This window comes from Ornithodoros turicata, chromosome 5, assembly GCF_037126465.1.
Source record: "Ornithodoros turicata isolate Travis chromosome 5, ASM3712646v1, whole genome shotgun sequence".
In the NCBI taxonomy this organism is placed as follows: Eukaryota; Metazoa; Arthropoda; class Arachnida; order Ixodida; family Argasidae; genus Ornithodoros; species Ornithodoros turicata.
This window is the reverse complement of record NC_088205.1, coordinates 22,664,886-22,683,798: the sequence shown is the minus strand read 5'-3', so window position 1 is coordinate 22,683,798 and position 18,913 is coordinate 22,664,886. Positions and strand designations below refer to the sequence as shown.

Here is an 18,913-nt window from a genome sequence, read left to right as displayed (position 1 = left end):
AACAGCTCACTTGATTGTGTCACGTGGTGGGTCATGAAATGATGGCCGGATTGTCACAAGCGACAGCCAGAGGGGTATACCACGCTATCCTGCGTTTAGTATCATATCGTTATTTTCCTGCCTCGATGACGATGAAGACAGAACGTATACTATGGTGAGCTAGAAGGACTGGTGTGCTTACCGGCCTATCCAATGCATGGGAACGCTTGGTCGCGGAAATGGCACCCGGTGACGTAAGATTGTTTACATGGATGCGCTGACGCTCGCTGCGCGCCTTGCGGAACGATTTTTGTGGGGCTCCGAGAAGCTCTTCTGCTTCGAGTCACGTGCCTTCCCGTGAAACGCAGAACCTTGCACCGTGCCGACTAAGAAACCAAACAGCGTCGGTGGATGGCCTATCGCGGCATCACGAGCCGCGAGCTCTCGCGCAGTTTAGCTTCGTTTTCGTTTGCTTTCGCTGTTTCATGCTTTTTGCATGATGTTAGTAACGTAACATTATGAATACAAAGGCATCATGACAGCTTCCAATTCCTAGTGAAACTATCCATTCCTAATCTTAAAATTAAAGTTGTTGGTGTATGGATGCGTTTCATTGCGTGTCTCAGAGTAGTGGTGCAGGCAGCGCTGCTGCTACACGTCTAAGCTACACTTGCAATAATAACCCCTGGGTGGGTGGGAAACAAATGGTGCGACTGTCACAAAACATTTGGCGGCTGTAAAGGGGGGGGGGGGGGGGGCTCGATCCTTATTTTATGGTACGGGTACTTGGAGGAATCATTTGTTTCAAGCTTGCTTCGTTGTCAGCAGTTTATTTATTTATTTCAAATATCCTGCAATTCCACGTGAGTGGCACTACGTAGGGGAGAGGAGAACATAACAGTGCATACAAATGAACATAATTTCTTTTTTTTTATCATTTACCATCAGAACGATGGGGGAGCCGAGACAAAAAGCTGGAAGCTTGAGAAACGTCTCGGCCTCCTTACAATCAGGGCATCTAGACAAGACATGCAACACTTATACAAACTCCAAAGAAAAAAAAACGATCAAGACATAATTTATAAATTCACGCTTACCACAATTGAAGGATGCTTACAGTAGTACCGCAGTTAAAACAATACAATAATTACTAATATTAAAAGAACATGCTATATGCAACAGATAGGCAATCAGGATTGCAGATGCAACGCGTGCAGTTAGGAGTAAATATGCAATTAGAACAGCTTAATATCAGTTTCAAAGGTAATGTTTTCAGAACAGCCTTAGAATTAGAACAACCTAATATCAGTTTCAAAAAGTAATGTTTTCAGCTCTCTGAAGGACACGCTACAGATGTCAATACTATGTAGCTGAAGGGCATTCAAAAGACGAGGGTCTGTTACCTGTAATCTCTGTAGTCCATAACCAGAACGTGAGAACGGCACATAGTAGATGTCCGAGTTACGAAAGGCGTTAAATTTCTTATTTTTTGTGACTTGTGATAGGGTGGCCAAGTCGTTTTGGTTCCTCGTGGAGTGTTTATATGAAAGAACAAGGCGATACGTATATTGTTGAAAGATCGATAGGTTATGGTGTTTGCGAAAAAGGGGCTTTGTTGTAATGTCACATGGGGCTCCTTCGATGATACGGATGGCCCTCTTTTGCAGAATGTGAAGACGTTGAAGAGACGTCTTAGATGCTGATCCCCATACGAGGTTGCAATAACTTAGTCTGGATTGATTAAGAGAGTGATATAGTAGTCGCTTATAGGAGGTGGGGAGGAAGAATTTGTTTTTGTGCAGCAGGCTAAGGGTCTTACTGATTTGGGATGCAATGGAAGAGATGTGATTGTGCGACAGTAACTTGTGGTCGAATATGACTCCAAGTATTTTAATGCTTTGAGCGAGCTTAACTTTTGAGTGTCCAATGACAATATCCCTGTTGGGTACAATGTGTGAGCAACGTTGTGTGAAGAGAGTCGACAACGTCTTTTCGGTATTGATTGTGAGTTGGTTCTGTGATGCCCAGCTGGTTACGTTTCTTAGGGCTTCGTTGGTTTCCGCAGCTACTTCATCGAATGTTTTCCCGCTGACTAAGAGTGATACATCATCTGCGTACAAAACTATATTTGGGTGTAATGTGGCGATGCCATTTATGTACAGCAGAAACAAGCCGGTGCCGGTGCGAGGAAGGGCGCAGATAAAAAGGTTAATAAATCGGGCAATTGGGTGTGACATATTAAAAGTATATTGGTCCTTCTCGCTTTTAGTTCCCTTGCACTGGGGTTTTATCGCTTTTAAGATATTTGTAAATGAGGAGAGAGAGAGAGAGAGAATAAAAAAGGAGATGCATCAGCCACGCAGGTGCAGCCAGCTGCTCCCGAACTTGATGTGTGTCTCATAGCTGAAGACTGCGAAACGGAGACCCGGACGAGAGATACAGCAGAACAAGCACACAGGCGCACAAGGAAGGGCTTGTCCCTTGAGTCTTGCGTTGTCCCCATCGTCTTGTGTATCCCTCAAACTCAAGGGAATGTTCCACCTTTCTTGTTCTGTATCCATCAGACGTGTCTCCGTTTTGCACTCTTCAACTATAAGTCTGTCGCACGAACGAGCCGAAAAAGTCACTCTTCTTTGATGGGCGTGTTCTCGGTTTTTCGAATTTCCAGAGTCCGCTTGCACGAACGTTGACATAATTCCTCAGTGCTGCACTCGGTATCTCTGCCAGTGCCCAAAGACAGAGAATCGTCGGGGACAGTACCGTGTGCAGACAGCCCTATACCGAAGCTACCGAGTGCAGCACTGAGAAATTGCATGAGCGTTCGTGTAAGCGGGCACAGCTCATTCTTCAGTGCCCTAATCTCAATCTCAACGCATTAATCTCATATTTTTTTGAGGTCGTCTTTTTCTGTAATTTCTCATTCTTCTTTCATCGTTTGTTAGTTTGTCCTTTATTCCCCAGTTATTTTCTTTTCTTTTTATTTATGTCATTCCTCCTTTATTTACTTTTCCATTTCTTTGCGGAATAGCAAGCCGAGGTCCCGTTTGCCTGACCTTTCCTCCCAGTTTTTTCCTTTGTTCTAATAAATATAGCCCCTCGTCCTCGGGAACAAGTTTTCGGCTTCTTCACATCTTTCTGACCATATTACGAATTGCCGCGTGCCGAATTTCCCGAGTCATCATCATCATTATATGTGTTGTTATATATATATATATATATATATATAGAAGTTAAAAAAAAGACGCGGAAACAGATTTTAGGGAAGTTAAAAACACTAGTTTATTACATGGGGAGACGTTAAAAAGTAAAATGGGCAAGGGGTCGACGTTTCGACAGTGGCACTGTCTTCGTCAGGACAAAAGATGCGTAGCTGATTACACATTTCTTAAATAGGTTTGCTACATGACGTCATAATCGGTACGGGCACGCCACAGGCGTTTGTCAGTGAGTCAGATTCGGGAATATTCCAGAAGGTCAAGTCCGGGTGGTGATGTCATTCGCCGTAGGTCACTGTCCGCTTTGGGGAAAATTCCGGGAAGGGTGAGCGCTGCTTCAAACTTTGCTGAAAAAAAAGAAAAGAAAGAAAAACAGAAGGGAAACGAAAAGGAGGAAAGTGTAGCTCATCTAGGCGGCCAAATTTCTTACCGTTGAAAGTGCTCCCAGATCTTCGTTAATTGTTGATTGGAATTTGTAAATGAGATAAGATTCGCGTTGTTCCCTGCACCGATCTGAGCTAAAATTTGACTGGAGAATAAAAAGTGACACGTTATTTAGTGAATGACCTGGTTGTTTGAAATGGCGAGAAACCGGGAGGTTTGGCTTTTTGGTAACGTCAGATCGGTGGTTGTTGAACCTGATCCGAAATGATGTTTTAGTCTGACCTACGTATTGTGCTTGGCACATGCCGCACTGAATGACATAAATGACGTTAGATGAATTACAGTCGAAGTCACCATTAATTTTGACGGAAAAATTGGAATTAGTACTTTTAAGTACTTGGGTGCTTTGCATTAATTTGCATATTTGACACCTTCGACCATCGCACGGGTGACAGCCGTTTCCTGGATGCGCTGCTTTGCTAACTTTAGAGCTAACTAGATTATCGTGCAGGTTGCGCGCACGCCTGTAGGTTACCCGCGGTGGCTGAGGGAAAATTTGTCCCATGCGCTCTGATTGGAGAAGGATACTATGATGACGGTTTAGTATATTGTTAACGCTTGGAATATTGCTGCTAAATGTTAAGATGAGGTTTACGGAACCATTATCTAACACGCGTTTGTGGTTTTCGAACAGGGATTTGCGATCTGCTTTGCGGGCTTTGTTTAGAGCGTCGTCAACTAAGCTAGGTGGAAATTGACGACCGATGAATGTTTCCCTAAGTTGAGCTAGATTTCTGTCCAAGTCAGCGTCGCTGGAACAGATGCGCCTGTATCGAAGTGCTTGGCTGTAAGGGATGGCAAGTTTAGTATGACGCGGGTGACAACTGTTAAATGCTAGATACTGTTGAGAGTCCGTAGGTTTACGGAACAGGTTTGTGGACAAGGCCCCGTTTGTTAACTTTACTTGGACATCGAGAAAGTTAACAGTTAAAGGGGAATAAGAATGGGTGAACTTGATGGCCGGATGCGCTTTGTTAAAGTCGCTGATAAATGTGATTAGGTCATCTTCTGAGTGTGGCCACACCATGAAGATGTCGTCGAGGAACCGCTTGTAAAGCGTGGGCTTCTTCAGGCGCTTAGACAGAAATTCTTCCTCTAGAGCTCCCATAAATATATTTGCATAGTTAGGTGCCATTTTTGTACCCATAGCCGTGCCCTGAACTTGCAAGTAGTGCTTACCGTCAAATTCGAAGTTGTTATTTTTCAGAATAAGATTGAGAAATGTGCATAGGACACAAGGATCGTATGAGGTATCAGAATATTTTGAAAATGCCCTTTCAGCTGCAGCAATGCCATCCTCGTGGGGGATGTTAGTATATAAAGAGGAAACGTCTAGCGTGACTAGCAAACTGGAAGAAGGAGGCTGACATTCGCTTAGAACTTGAAGAAAGTGATTGGTGTCCTTAATGTAGGATGGTAGTTTAGGAGGTATATCTTTAAGAAGGTGGTCAACAAAGCTTGAAATGTTCTCGGTAGCTGTACCGTTGCATGAAACTATTGGGCGCCCTGGATTTCCAGGTTTATGGATTTTAGGGAGCATATAAAACCTGCCCGCTGCGGGGTCTTTGGGGAGTAGATAATCGTATAGGGTGGAATCTATCTTTTTACTTGCTTTTAGATCTTTTAGACTGCGGATAATATATGCCGTAATTTCCTCTGTAGGGTCAGCCTCGAGGAGTTTGTAGAACGATGCGCACGATAATTGCCGGATACCTTCGTTAATGTAGTTTTCTTTGTCCATTACTACGATTGCACCACCTTTATCAGCTTTTTTAATGACTATGTCACTGCGGTCCCGAAGTTCAGAAAGGCTGCGCTGCTCAGCCGGCGTTAGATTTGGCTTCGGTTTGCTGTTGTATGATTTATTGTAAGCGTTAATGATATCTTTTTGAACTGCACGGATGTACATGTCCAGAGCCTTTTCACGGTTAGCCTCTGGCGTAAAGTTGGATAGCGGTTTAAATGGGTTGGAATCTGACTTAGGTTTGTCATGAAAGTATTCCTTCAGGCGTAGACGGCGGGCGAAATTATCTAAGTCCAGATAAAGTTGGTATTCATCTAGCTTGTTGTTACTGGGGCAGAATGAGAGGCCACGGCTGAGCAGTGATATTTCCGAATCGGTAAGTTCGTGGGACGATAAATTAACGACGTTATGGGACTTCTGAGGTAGCATCTCTGCAGATGAGGCTGCTGGGGTAGGACCTGTTTTTCTAGCAAGCGGTTGACGATTTTGCGACGGCGTATTGGTTGTACCTGCATTACTTATAGGATCACAGTCCTGAGCTGACACACTGGGTTCAAGCGTAGCTGGAGTATTAACGTTGTCCCTGACTAGCTTCCTCCGCTTAGCATTGCGAATTGCCTCTTCCCTTTCTTTTGCGTATTGTGCTAATTCTAACTGGTGGTTGTCTGTTAAAACAGATTTACAGTCGATAGTTTTCGCCTGCTGGGATGATTGGTCTATGGCGTCCTCACAATGGGATATAAGCACTTCGATTAACGCGGCCGAAGCATTGTTGAGGATCTCCTTCCACTTATTCTGATGTGCAGATTTTAGGGGAAAGGTGGGTTTAAGGTTAATGGCGAGACCCTTGGGAATTTTGTCCTGATCTTTGTAGAGTTGTAAAGTGGTGCGATGGGAATTATAGCGTGCTGATTTATCGGCTAGCTTACGAAGTTTAAAGAAAGCTTGCGTACTTGGGGGAGGTTCACTTTCAGAAGGAGAAGAGGCACGCTTACCGGCGGTTAGTCAGTCCAGCGTCGATGGTCTTGTATTCTGCCGTCGTCGTTCCAGGGTGGCTGCCTCCTGAGGGGTAGGCCACACTGGATCCGGAACAGCAGTCACGTTGGGTCGGCGTGATGGTAGGACCCGTCGAAGTCGTGGAAGCAGGTCCAGCAGGTGTCGGCTGATCATCCGAACTCCCTCGAAGTTTGGATGGAGGCCGTCAGCTGCGAGGACCTGGGTTGGTCGTCGTCGGTGGAATCCGTGGTCCAGGTAGCAGAGGTCGGTTGAGTTCCGGCAAAGCTGGACCAGTCGGCGGTTGAAGTCGAAGGCCCGCGGGTTGCACTGGAACTCCCTACGCCTGTCAATGAAATGGCGGCGCCTGTTATGAGAGCGAGGGAGCACTAACGTACAAACCGTCATTTCAATTCCATCACGGGCCCGGATCTTGTTGAGGAGTCGCTGGTAGTGGGAGACTGCCTGCTGGGGGTCCAAAAGTGGCATATCGTTGGTTCCACAGTGTAGAACCACGACACGCACACTTGGTGGCAGCAAGTCTACTTCCTCCAGGAAATCCATGATCTTTCCTCCGCTGCGGGATACAAACATCGTTGGCATCAGTCGAGACCTGGGATTAGAATGATGATGTAAGTACTTAGTCTGAGAGTCTCCAAGAACAGCAATAAGGGGGGCAAAAGAGGGGTACTTCCTGACAATCCGTCCTTGTCTTGCGGCGGCCATTGTGGAAACGTAGGGTGAGGTAAAAGGATTATCAAACGGCCACGAAGTTTTACAGAAGTTAAAAAAAAGACGCGGAAACAGATTTTAGGGAAGTTAAAAACACTAGTTTATTACATGGGGAGACGTTAAAAAGTAAAATGGGCAAGGGGTCGACGTTTCGACAGTGGCACTGTCTTCGTCAGGACAAAAGATGCGTAGCTGATTACACATTTCTTAAATAGGTTTGCTACATGACGTCATAATCGGTACGGGCACGCCACAGGCGTTTGTCAGTGAGTCAGATTCGGGAATATTCCAGAAGGTCAAGTCCGGGTGGTGATGTCATTCGCCGTAGGTCACTGTCCGCTTTGGGGAAAATTCCGGGAAGGGTGAGCGCTGCTTCAAACTTTGCTGAAAAAAAAGAAAAGAAAGAAAAACAGAAGGGAAACGAAAAGGAGGAAAGTGTAGCTCATCTAGGCGGCCAAATTTCTTACCGTTGAAAGTGCTCCCAGATCTTCGTTAATTGTTGATTGGAATTTGTAAATGAGATAAGATTCGCGTTGTTCCCTGCACCGATCTGAGCTAAAATTTGACTGGAGAATAAAAAGTGACACGTTATTTAGTGAATGACCTGGTTGTTTGAAATGGCGAGAAACCGGGAGGTTTGGCTTTTTGGTAACGTCAGATCGGTGGTTGTTGAACCTGATCCGAAATGATGTTTTAGTCTGACCTACGTATTGTGCTTGGCACATGCCGCACTGAATGACATAAATGACGTTAGATGAATTACAGTCGAAGTCACCATTAATTTTGACGGAAAAATTGGAATTAGTACTTTTAAGTACTTGGGTGCTTTGCATTAATTTGCATATTTGACACCTTCGACCATCGCACGGGTGACAGCCGTTTCCTGGATGCGCTGCTTTGCTAACTTTAGAGCTAACTAGATTATCGTGCAGGTTGCGCGCACGCCTGTAGGTTACCCGCGGTGGCTGAGGGAAAATTTGTCCCATGCGCTCTGATTGGAGAAGGATACTATGATGACGGTTTAGTATATTGTTAACGCTTGGAATATTGCTGCTAAATGTTAAGATGAGGTTTACGGAACCATTATCTAACACGCGTTTGTGGTTTTTGAACAGGGATTTGCGATCTGCTTTGCGGGCTTTGTTTAGAGCGTCGTCAACTAAGCTAGGTGGAAATTGACGACCGATGAATGTTTCCCTAATATATATATATATATATATATATATATATATATAAAGAAAATTTATTACATTAACCTGTTATTGTTGACCATATTACCAACGACCCAAATCCAGTTGTGATAGCTAAATACTTCGGAAAGCAATACAGAGCGTACTTTCACACACTAGCAGTAAGTCTCCCTACTTGAAAAGCGCGTTATGTAACGGCGGTATGCCGTTTGACCTCATGTAGCACTGTGCTCACTTAACTTTTTGCCATCTTTCATTTACGCGAGGCAGAATTACTCAACAGCGAACAGGGCAACGATTGCTTACTTAATTATTTGCTTACTTACTTATCAGGCACAGCGATTACTCCATTATTCATGCACAACGTACACAGCAACAGCCTTTACCCCTACAATTACGGCGACACTATCGAACAAGGATGACCAGTGCTAAAGAGTGACAGAGATCAGCCATAACTGCATACCATGCACCAGCGACGCATAACACTCGGCGTCACGCAACCGCCTTGAGCAGTTATGACCCTCTTCAACCTTTCTAATGAAATTCACGCGTAATCAGTTGACGGCTCGCATCGTCCAGCACCTTTCCGAACGAAACGGAAGTTGGTCAACCCACGAGTATGCTGGTGGACCGTGACCCAAAAGCAACTTGGGACGTCTTCGGAATCAGGAAGGAAGTGCAAGACAGAGACCGTGCGATGTGCGAAACGTGCGCGAATGCGAAGCGTCGAATGAAACGCTTATCTCGGGAACCCGAAACAAAAAAATTCAGAAATCGTCGAGACAGGCGACGGACATGAAGACCGGAAGCTCTTTGGCATAACGCTCCGGGAAAGAGATGGACATCAAGTGACACATGTGAAGGCGGTTCACACGTTTTCTGCGAGGCACGATTGCTGTCAGTGTTGCGGCCGTTTTGTTGAGCGAATTGCTTGAAGTGGCCCGGAGAAACACAACTTCGATTTTGAATGGCATACGTTAGCGCTATGTGCAGTGTTGTAAGGAGCAATCATGGTCAACAAATGATGACAGTTGAAACATTCTAGATGAGGGGAGATAGAGAATACATATGTGGGCGTTATGTTGTTTTACTTTTAGATGAAAAACGAAGTTGCGCTTAAATGGGGCATACGCATTCAGCAGCCTTATCAAGGCACCATCATTCAGGAGTGCGAATTTACAGAGGCAACCGTCGTCAACTCGCACTGCTCCTTTCCCCGGTCCAACCGCCCTGAGAATGAATTCCAGAATGAACGAGTATCAAACATGAACCCTGCCTCTGGAGTGCCTCACCAGATAGATGAGCTTGATTACGTAAGGCAATTATATTTTTAGGAAAAATACGTACTTGCATTGGTTTTCCAAAGGTTTGTCCACGTCTGTACGCCGCACATAGCCACAGTTGCTTCGCGGCGCTAACGCGAATATTCTACACGACCGACATCCGCCCACCTTTTTCCCACAACAACTTTTATTCTTCCAAATCCAACACACCATCCGTCTTCGCGCCCAAAATCACAATCCTGAACGATCTTTCTCTTCTTCCTGTCGTCAGCGTAAACACCACGCTCTCCTCCATTGTTGCGGATGGTGTTGCTCGGAGTTTTGCCTCACTTAATACGTCTTTCGTGGGCTGCCTGGCCCGTCGTAATGACCGAACCTGATACGGTCACGGGCAAGCGCGGAGCACAGGTGCCCCAGAGATCCTGATGGAAAACATCGTCGATGAACCGTGATTTCGGGGGTCCCTATCTGGGTCATGGTCGGCGAAGCGAAAGTGGTCTACGCCTGGTAACTTTTCCTGCCTTTCTTCTTTTTATGTCCCCGCTAGATCCTCCGCTTTGCGAAGGAGTATAATATCCTGCATCAAAATAAACACTCATGATGTTGGGATTAAAATTGATAAGATATGTGCGGCGGCTTTTGAAGTGATACCATTGAAGTCTCCAAGTGTGGTTTTCTTTATTACGCGCTCTCCAATAGGAAGGTATTTGCTACCTGGATGCCGAATCCAGTTGAGCGGTCCTGCATAGTAATTTTTGACACGATGTATATTTGGACGCCACAGCGATGCTCGATGGAGCAATAAAATTTGGTTGCTATACGAATGATAGATGCTGCTGTCTCCGCAAATACAGCGTTGAAGTACCTACAGATATATCCATATTTCCATGGTTGGTTAAATACTAATAGTATGTGTTAACGACCAGTCCTTACTTGTTAGGTAGTTTTAATACTACACAGGGTGTTTGCTCTAACGTGTCCACAAGCTATATTTAAAGCAAGTGGTAGTTTTCGGCTGCTTGAGTAAGAAACAAGTACTGCTTCACTAGTAGCGCCTATTTCTTAGTCAAGTAACTGAAAAGGAGCGCTCGTTTCTCTTTCATCGCTCGCCTTAGATAAAATTTCTGGACACGTTAGAGCAAACACCCTGTATAGAGAACCCGCTATACGAAAACGATACTATAAAGGAAGCTGTCGAATCAAAGATCAGCAGCGTGGTGCCAACCGCTGCAACCACTATCAAAGGGCTAGTGCGAATGGCATATCGTGTTTTCGAAACTGTTATCGTTACCATCCTTCCGATCCCCTATAAAACTCTCGAGTTACTTACTTCAGCATGCAGTGCTGGTGTCTGCTTCCCTGCCAAAGTGCCCTGGTGTAGCCTTTCGTTTAGCCGTTCCTTCGGGACCTTGGGTACCCTGATACCTCCTACATGACTGCCTGCACAGCGACCATAGTGAAGGAGCTGTCTTTTTATCTATTTCTTTATAATTTTCGGACTTGGATCCTTATTGTGAAGGGGCTCATTGTTTCATTCCCTACATCACCACCAAAAATGGGGTAGAGTATCGCCCCTGGCGATGAAACTCCCCATTCATCATCTTGCAATAAAGTTGTTGTTGTTCTATTTCTTCTTTTTCCTTTTTGTTTGTTTGTCTTTGCTCTTGGGAATAGCAAGCCTCCATTATGGCTAACCCTTCCTGTCCTTTTTGTTTTTACCATCATTAAACATATCTCCGCACCCCACCCCCGTTCCAGCGCTGCACTTTTTTCCCTTTTTAACTATATAGTTACCTCTTGATTATGAAAACAAATCTGAGCTACGAGACACGAACGTCGATAGACAAGTATATAGACACACAGTCTATGATTGATTGATTCGTAAAAAAAGAGAAATAAAGGAGATGTTAGTCCCAAACTACTCGGGACTGGCTACTCCAAGACGCGTTATTTAGGGCTGATTATATGTAAAACGAATGAAGGGAAAGGAGGGCGTAGAAAAAGAAAAAAGGGAAAACTATACAAATCTATACACTTTGTGAGACACACATGACCTCTGTTAGGACCGTGGGATTCATTGTGCGCTACGTTAACCGATGCTTTGGCCTTGAGTTGATATTTATCGCGAAAGCGGCGGTTTTTTCTTTTTTCTTTTTCTTTTTAGTTTCCTTTTTCTTCTCTTTTTCTTTTTCTTGAGGGGGGGGGGGGGCGCTGTTTATGGGAGTAGCCGAATTTGTCGTGTGACGGTTTCAATCTCTCCTTATTATTATTTTTTTTCCCAACATCAACATCCAACATGGCCATGCGCGGGTGTGAAAAACGCAATCGTGCGAAAGTGTGAAAAACTCAATGTACGAAAACCAACAGGCAAACAAAAACAAAGAGCTTCACGCAGTCTATCATCGTCCGCGTCTCACAGCTCCCGTTCATTTTCATAATGCTAGTTTACCAACAAGTCCAATTTTCTGACCTCTTGATTAGTTAGGTTTACCATCAGCTTTCTCCGTGTATTCACAGGCTTTGGCTTATTTGATGCAAGAAACCAACCCCCTGGTTGTAGCTGTGGCTCGATAGGTATTGTGGCAGCATAGATGCCAGGCTGTAACACAAGGGTAGACGTCTGCGTATCCGGTACCCATCTACTGAAGTTCCTGTATGAGCAAATTATAGCTCATTCGGAAACACCACTGATCGTCCTCGATCAAACAGTGTCTCTCCGACGATCGTCTCCGCGCTTCATTTCTATGACTTTTCTCAGAGAGTCCCTCTTCCGTTGTTGACTTCCCCGAGTTTAAGTCCCTTGTATACCTCTGCGTCTATACTCTGCACTGAGCTCTGAGCAGTGCTGGTCAGGATGTTGTTTATTACTCAGGTAAATACTACAAGGTGGATATAACTCCATTAAGATACTCACAATCGGATAAACCTAAGGAAACCAGTAAACATGCACGACCACGCTACCGTTCCTCAGAGAAATATAACGGCTAGACCAACGGCGCAAGAACTGTACTTCCCCGCCACCAATTGTGCGGTGCACAGCAATATACTTGTCTAACGACTAGATAAGAGCACTGCTGTGTGCATGAAGTGCATGCAGTGCTTGCTTCACTGTTTCTTTTTTTTTTTTTTTACTTCGTGTCTATCAATGTTTCGAACTGGTTGTTAAATATATTCTGAACAGAAATCCAGCCAGCATAGCCTAACCTTACAAAGTGTCTAAATCACCACTCTGTAAAGTGGCACATAAGTCTACGCCATCTGTGTCGCACGCATACAAACAAAGGCGAAAATGGGTTTGTTGAACGAGATAATCTGCCTCGTTCATTCCTTCATAGGCCTACGAAATGCTTGATCTTACACCTGCAAAACGAGAAAATTGAGATGGAAAGGTCATTCGATGACCAGCTGTTGCGGTGCCGTTATTTGCATGACAAATCATACCTTCAGAGAAGGAATGAAAGCACAATGTATCCAACAATTTAGTGACCTCCGTGTACTTATGTACTTGGGAACGAGCTTTACAAGCTTTCGTCTAGCTCTAGAACGTATAGGAGGTGATCATTCATTCATCTCGGTGCCCACGCAGTACAGTGATGTGGTTGTATTCCGCATGCTTACTGCATGAAACATTCAACGTGTAACCTTTGGCTGGAATGTGTTCGTTTTGTGTTTCTTAGGCGAGAAAGACGCTGTGGGAGGCTTTTAATGCATCTGCTACGTATGTTGAAGAGTTAGGATAGAATGAAGCATTGCCGCTAGTCGTGGAATACGTGCTGATAGGTAGGAACATTTAAATTAAAACATCGAGTCACCAATTCATGGTGGGCCCTAGTCACGGCCCGTGACATCCCCTCAACATCATAATCCGTCATTCGATATCAAATCATAACCTTTCAGCTTCAGAACCCACTCGACTTCCAATTCGGCATCATTTATTTCACCAAGGGTGACGCGGGGCGAATGCTGAACGAGTTCAAACAACGAATGTGCGACACCTCCTGGTTAACAGGATCGGCTCGGGATTCGCTTCTGTACAAGGTCGACCCAGGGTTACGCTTTCGAGTACCACCTTCCTTTACGCGACAAACGACAACTGTTGTACATAGGCTACGGCTCAATGTACCGTACAGCGCACGTCTCCTCTTCAAAATCGGAAAGCGAGACTCTCCGAACTGTAGTGAATGTGGCGTTGTAGAGGATGTAGAACACATCCTTCTCAGGTGTCAGAAATACGTCGATGCTCGAAGGGCTTTAGAGACAAGCCTCTCTCGTGTGGACCCCCGAGCCTTCGACATCACGAAACTGTTAGGTCCTCCTTCGTCCGACAAGGCGCTAAGGGCACTTGAAGACTTTTTGCATGCAACCGGGCTTATGGACATCCTATGACACGGTGAATATGTGATGTGTCCTGTGTGTGCCCCCGGCGATTCCGCCACTTTACTCTCACTTGGGCGCAGCTCTTGAACTTTTGACCTACATGTTGAACTCCATTATCATCTCTGTTCGTCTCTGGACATCATCCCTTTGTGTTTTCATCATTTCATCATCGGTTTGAACTTTCTGTATTAAGTGTACTGGGGTAGCCAGTTTGACTTCGTCGAAACTCACATCCCTATTTTTTTCTTTATTCACATCACCATCACATCACGCACAAAATATATATTTTGCCTCACAAGAGCTTGCAGCACATATCGCGTTGCGCCGACCCACATCCCCAAGTTTTAGCAATATGTAAAGGTCAAGAGTCCAGACGAACCAAAGCCGAGCCAGATGGGTGGAGCACACCAGTGGCGTAGTAGGGGAGTTCAAAACCCATGGGATCGTACCTTTGGTAATGCATTTGAAAGAGGGAAAGCGATGGTGAAATCCTCCTCCCTCTATGTAAAGTTCCTTACAACCCTTCCCGAAATATTTTTCTGACTACGTTACTGGAGCACTCACATGCACACATGACAGTAGAGGCATCCTGGCTACAGTCGTGACGCAGCCCACATTCGTGAGGCCAACAACGGCAAGCCGGTTTTCGTCACCACCACCACCAACACCACCACCAGAGGCATAAACTGTAGGCGTTCGCCCCTGAGCGGAGTGGCAACTTTGTCTAAATACCGTAGTATGGATAAGCTGCAGCACTTTTCCCGAAGTGGAAGATTGAAAATGCAGATTGCATGAATAACGGCACTCTCCAAAACTCATCACACGCAAAGTATAACCAACAGGACGCAAAAACAATGTACTAGTGTACACTAAAGGTATATAGTCAAGCTACAGCTTTTGTACAATGAAGCTCGCATACCTCGGTCACTATCCACATCTGCATAGAAGCCAGCGGGGGCTCCAGAGCTATTGTACATTGCACCTCACTTCCTGAACATTGTGTCGAGTGATTACGTTCCTTGGCAGCGCAACACAGATCTCTTCAACCCTTTGTAGCAGTATCCAGTGTATACTAAAGACGAAACCACTGTGCAGTTACAACAAGGGGGAAAAAAGCCTGGTATCTTATTTTACTTTTTGATCCAATGTATCTTACATCCGGCAATGACACGTAACGCGGAATTCCGAGCGTTCTGCCCTCCGAAGCTGACAGCGGAAGAGTAGGTGCATAAGCGAACGGATTAGATGAAGAATGCGGTACGCCCATCCAACTAAACCCAGCACCATCCATTCGTACTCCAATACAAACACGCCATAATAACGTTCCGAAAAGTACATTACACTGCACCTTTGTTCACCTAAGAGGGCAGAGACCCCTCTGGCAATAACGCACAGCGCCACGCAAGAACAACAACAACGCCATAGTAATTGAATCGCGTCTTGCTGCGCCCATAACAACTGAGACAACAGCCAGCCCTTCGTGTAACGAGCGAGATTCTCGTTTGCGTATTCTTATGCACAGCACACCTGAAAAGCAAACAGCTGATTCCCGTTACTGACGGTCAACAGCCTGACGTGGCAGTGAACACCTCCTCCGCCCTTTCGCCACTGGTACTTTATCCATCCAGAGGCAGGGAAGGTAGCCGAGTATCTCTATGAATCACAAAAGAAAGCGCAAAAGGACATAAAAGAACAACATGATATTCTGAACCGCACGAATAACCCTTCGGCCGTCTCTCAGAATCTGCCGAAATTCCCAGGTTTACACACGGGCAGGGCCTGAAATACAATGAAACTTCGTTAACAGGTACACCGTGGCACCTAACTGTGGCACCTGTGGGCCTGTTGGGGACACTGAGCACATCTTGTTATCCTGTCCACGGTCAGCAGCACATACTATCCCTACAAGCTTCTTTAGCTCTGGGCCTTGAACACCCGACCATCAGTGCCGCGCCATGCAGGCATTTGTGCGATTTTGCGCAGACTCCAAGTTGGTGGACACAGTGTGACTGACAGTGTATGTGACAGTGTGCGTGAGTGACTGAGTCTTTGTCACTCATTGTTTTTATTGTAGTTAGCCATTTTTTTTTTGTTTTTCTAAGTGATCTTGAGTAGCCGGCTCTCGCAATGAGTGCCTATATTCCTCCGTTTTTTTCCCTTTTCTTATCAACCCAACCCAACCCAACCCAACCCAACTCAACTCAAGGACACCGACACGGTCAGGGTTCATGTGCGCAGAAGGGAGCTATCTGTACACGTACACGGTAAGAACATTGAAGCTTGTCAGGGAAAATTCAGCTCTCCGCATTATAGGGGAGAAACGGTAGGCTTCACTGTACATGAATGGCGTTCGATCACCAGGGCGAAACAGGCAAACGATCCCACCGCGGTCAAAAACCGACCGGTCACTTCTAGAGAGCACGTTCACTTTTCCATTTCTCCGAACTGATTATGTAGTCCTCCAATAATCCTTCTGCGTATTTAAAGCAACACCCAAAACTTAATTTCGGCTGCCAAACTTATACATTCGGCAAGCAGTGACAGTCTAAATAGGCTTAAACGAAAGAGAAAACTCAGATCTGCGAGGACTATAACCTCTATGACTGTTTTGCACCCAGTGCATAATTACATTTGGAGTATTTCAGCGGGACACGTTGAAGATGAACGAAGGCGTAATCTGCGCAGATTGACAGGTTACATATTCAGAGTCCTCGAAGCTAAAGGGTTAAGCTGGACAGCAACATGTTCAGCGTGCAAGGTGCTGATGTCCGAAGGGGAAGGAAAAGTGTTGTTCGCGTATTCTCTCATTGGGGACCCCCTGCAATGCAACATCGAAAATTAGTTTCGCTTCTAAGTTGTCCCCGCGCAGACGGGTTTTACTCGTGATGCTGATTGAGTGTTCACTGAGGCTTAAAACATTTCATTAGTTGTGTCCTATGCACCTTCTCCGAGCTTAGAGTTGACAGTAACAGGTTGTGGACCTCGCAAGCCGAGGCGGCAACGAACCTTTTCTTTCACTGAGAGAGCACATTCCTGACGCTCCCTCATTGTGGGCGAGCCAATAATGGTGAAAATCATTAGTCATGTTTAAGGCGAGCGGTGATAACAATAATAATCATTAATCATGACAAATGTTGCGGAGTGAAAAAGGACACTTTTCGTTATGAATAAAAGGGTTTTATATTCTAGAAGTATCGGTTGCCCTTAGATGACATGACTGAGGGAGCAGAAATGTGAGGAGCGTATCTATGGGTATTAAGATAGAGCTTGTGTGGATGGTAACATTAATAGATATTTCTGATAACACCAAGTTCACGCTTTTCTGTCCGAAACGAAAGGAACTGGGAAAAAATTGTGGTGGTCGACTTGCAAAGAAGACGGGATAGTTTGCGGTGAGGGAGCAATGACCACCGACCGTCTTGCACCAACCAAAAATAGAAGCAGCAGCAGCAAGAGTAGCAAAACAGAAAGAATAGGGGTGCAATTGGTCATCCTCACCATGCGAGGAGTAAAGTGACTGCACACTATCGCCCTGCGTTCGTGCGACCTGATCACTTTCCATGAGGCTGTACAGTAGCAACGAGTACAAGAAAGGAAGTTGCCGTGAAAAAAAGGTCCCGAAAATCATGGCAGGCGAGGGTCGAAAAGGGGGTTCGTGTTGCGGCAGTGACGAAATGAAGATATGCTTGAAAGGATAAGCCCACATGCCAAATGCGCCGTAAACGAACAACGTCGTGAAATGCGGCCAAAAGGAAAAGCGCGTCTTCGTTTAGGTACGACTCCAGAGAAGGTCTTCTGAGCACGACACAAGATTTAGTTTTCCTTTCTTATTTGAAGCCCAACTCAAGCAGATGACGCTATAAACCTGTGTATATCGCCAAGGAATTTGTAGGCATCCGAAACAACCTCCCAATAAGGCAGAAAACGTGTCCGCCTTACAAACAGAAAACGACTACGCCTGCGTTCAATTTAATCGCATTACACCATTAGGGGCGTTCTGATAATACTTTATTAAATATGTCGGTATATACAGATAAGGATCAAACTGAACTTTTGCTTTGCCACTGGACTTTTTGTGGTCATAACTGCCCTCAATAGGAACTGATAATTGTAAGAATAGTGATCTGGCATTAAAAAAACAAAAAAAAAACATTGTACTATGTGTATCAGGATTGCGGAATGGGGTCAACCATTCCATTCCAATTCCATTCCTTTCAATTCCTCGGAATGAAAGGTATAATGGTCAGTTCCTACTCCTGGAATGGCTTGGCCACCCTATTCCATTCCTTTAATTCCATCAATAAAAGTAAAAGGACCGGTAACCGTGCTGGGTAGCCTAGCAGTGCTAGAGGGGACTGACATTACCCAGCACGGAAAAAGCACAAAGACAAGGTTAGTTCAGGGCCGAAGGGGACAGAAACAACCGGGTTGAAACCAAAACTACCACCTGGGCACCCAGACCATTCCATCCCAATTCCATTCCTGCCAAAAAATGCCTAATTCCATTCCCATTCCATCCCTACGACAGTTTCCGCCATTCCATTCCAACTGCATTCCAGGCTTTGCTAAATCTGGAATGATTCCGGAAGCATTCCAACTCCGGAGTGGCAACTCCGCAACCATGATGTGTATATCATGTTTCCACAACAATAACGACCTCAAAGATCGAGGCCCCGTTAACAAATTTAGCATGATACTCAGTGGATAACACATTATGGTCCATCTTAGGACGCTCTGTTCTCCGTCTCTTCAGAGGTAATCATAATAACAGGAAACACAGGCAAATAGAAAGGCTGGTTTCAGTCATGATTGTCAGGAAAAGGGGGCTAAAACCTTGTCAATATATTGCCACCAGGCACATCTCGTATTCAGCATGGAAATACGACCTGAGCCTTACAGAAAAGAGGACATTACGTATGAAGGTTGATTCATCGGTCTTGCATGTGACCCTTTGTT

At 45.2% G+C, this 18,913-nt stretch overlaps 1 protein-coding gene and 1 long non-coding RNA gene across 2 annotated transcripts in view; one reads left to right on the top strand and one right to left on the bottom strand.

The window, feature by feature from the left end:
• Window positions 1-18,913, top strand: part of LOC135394224 (uncharacterized) — a 247,129-nt gene that overhangs the window by 71,986 nt on the left and 156,230 nt on the right. The gene's annotated exons all lie outside the window — the stretch shown is intronic.
• LOC135394226 (uncharacterized) overlaps window positions 10,937-18,913 on the bottom strand; it is a 225,320-nt gene continuing 217,343 nt past the window's right edge. Inside the window, exon 3 of the long non-coding RNA XR_010422795.1 lies at window positions 10,937-11,020. This is a non-coding gene — a long non-coding RNA (uncharacterized LOC135394226). The remainder of the gene's footprint in view (window positions 11,021-18,913) is intronic.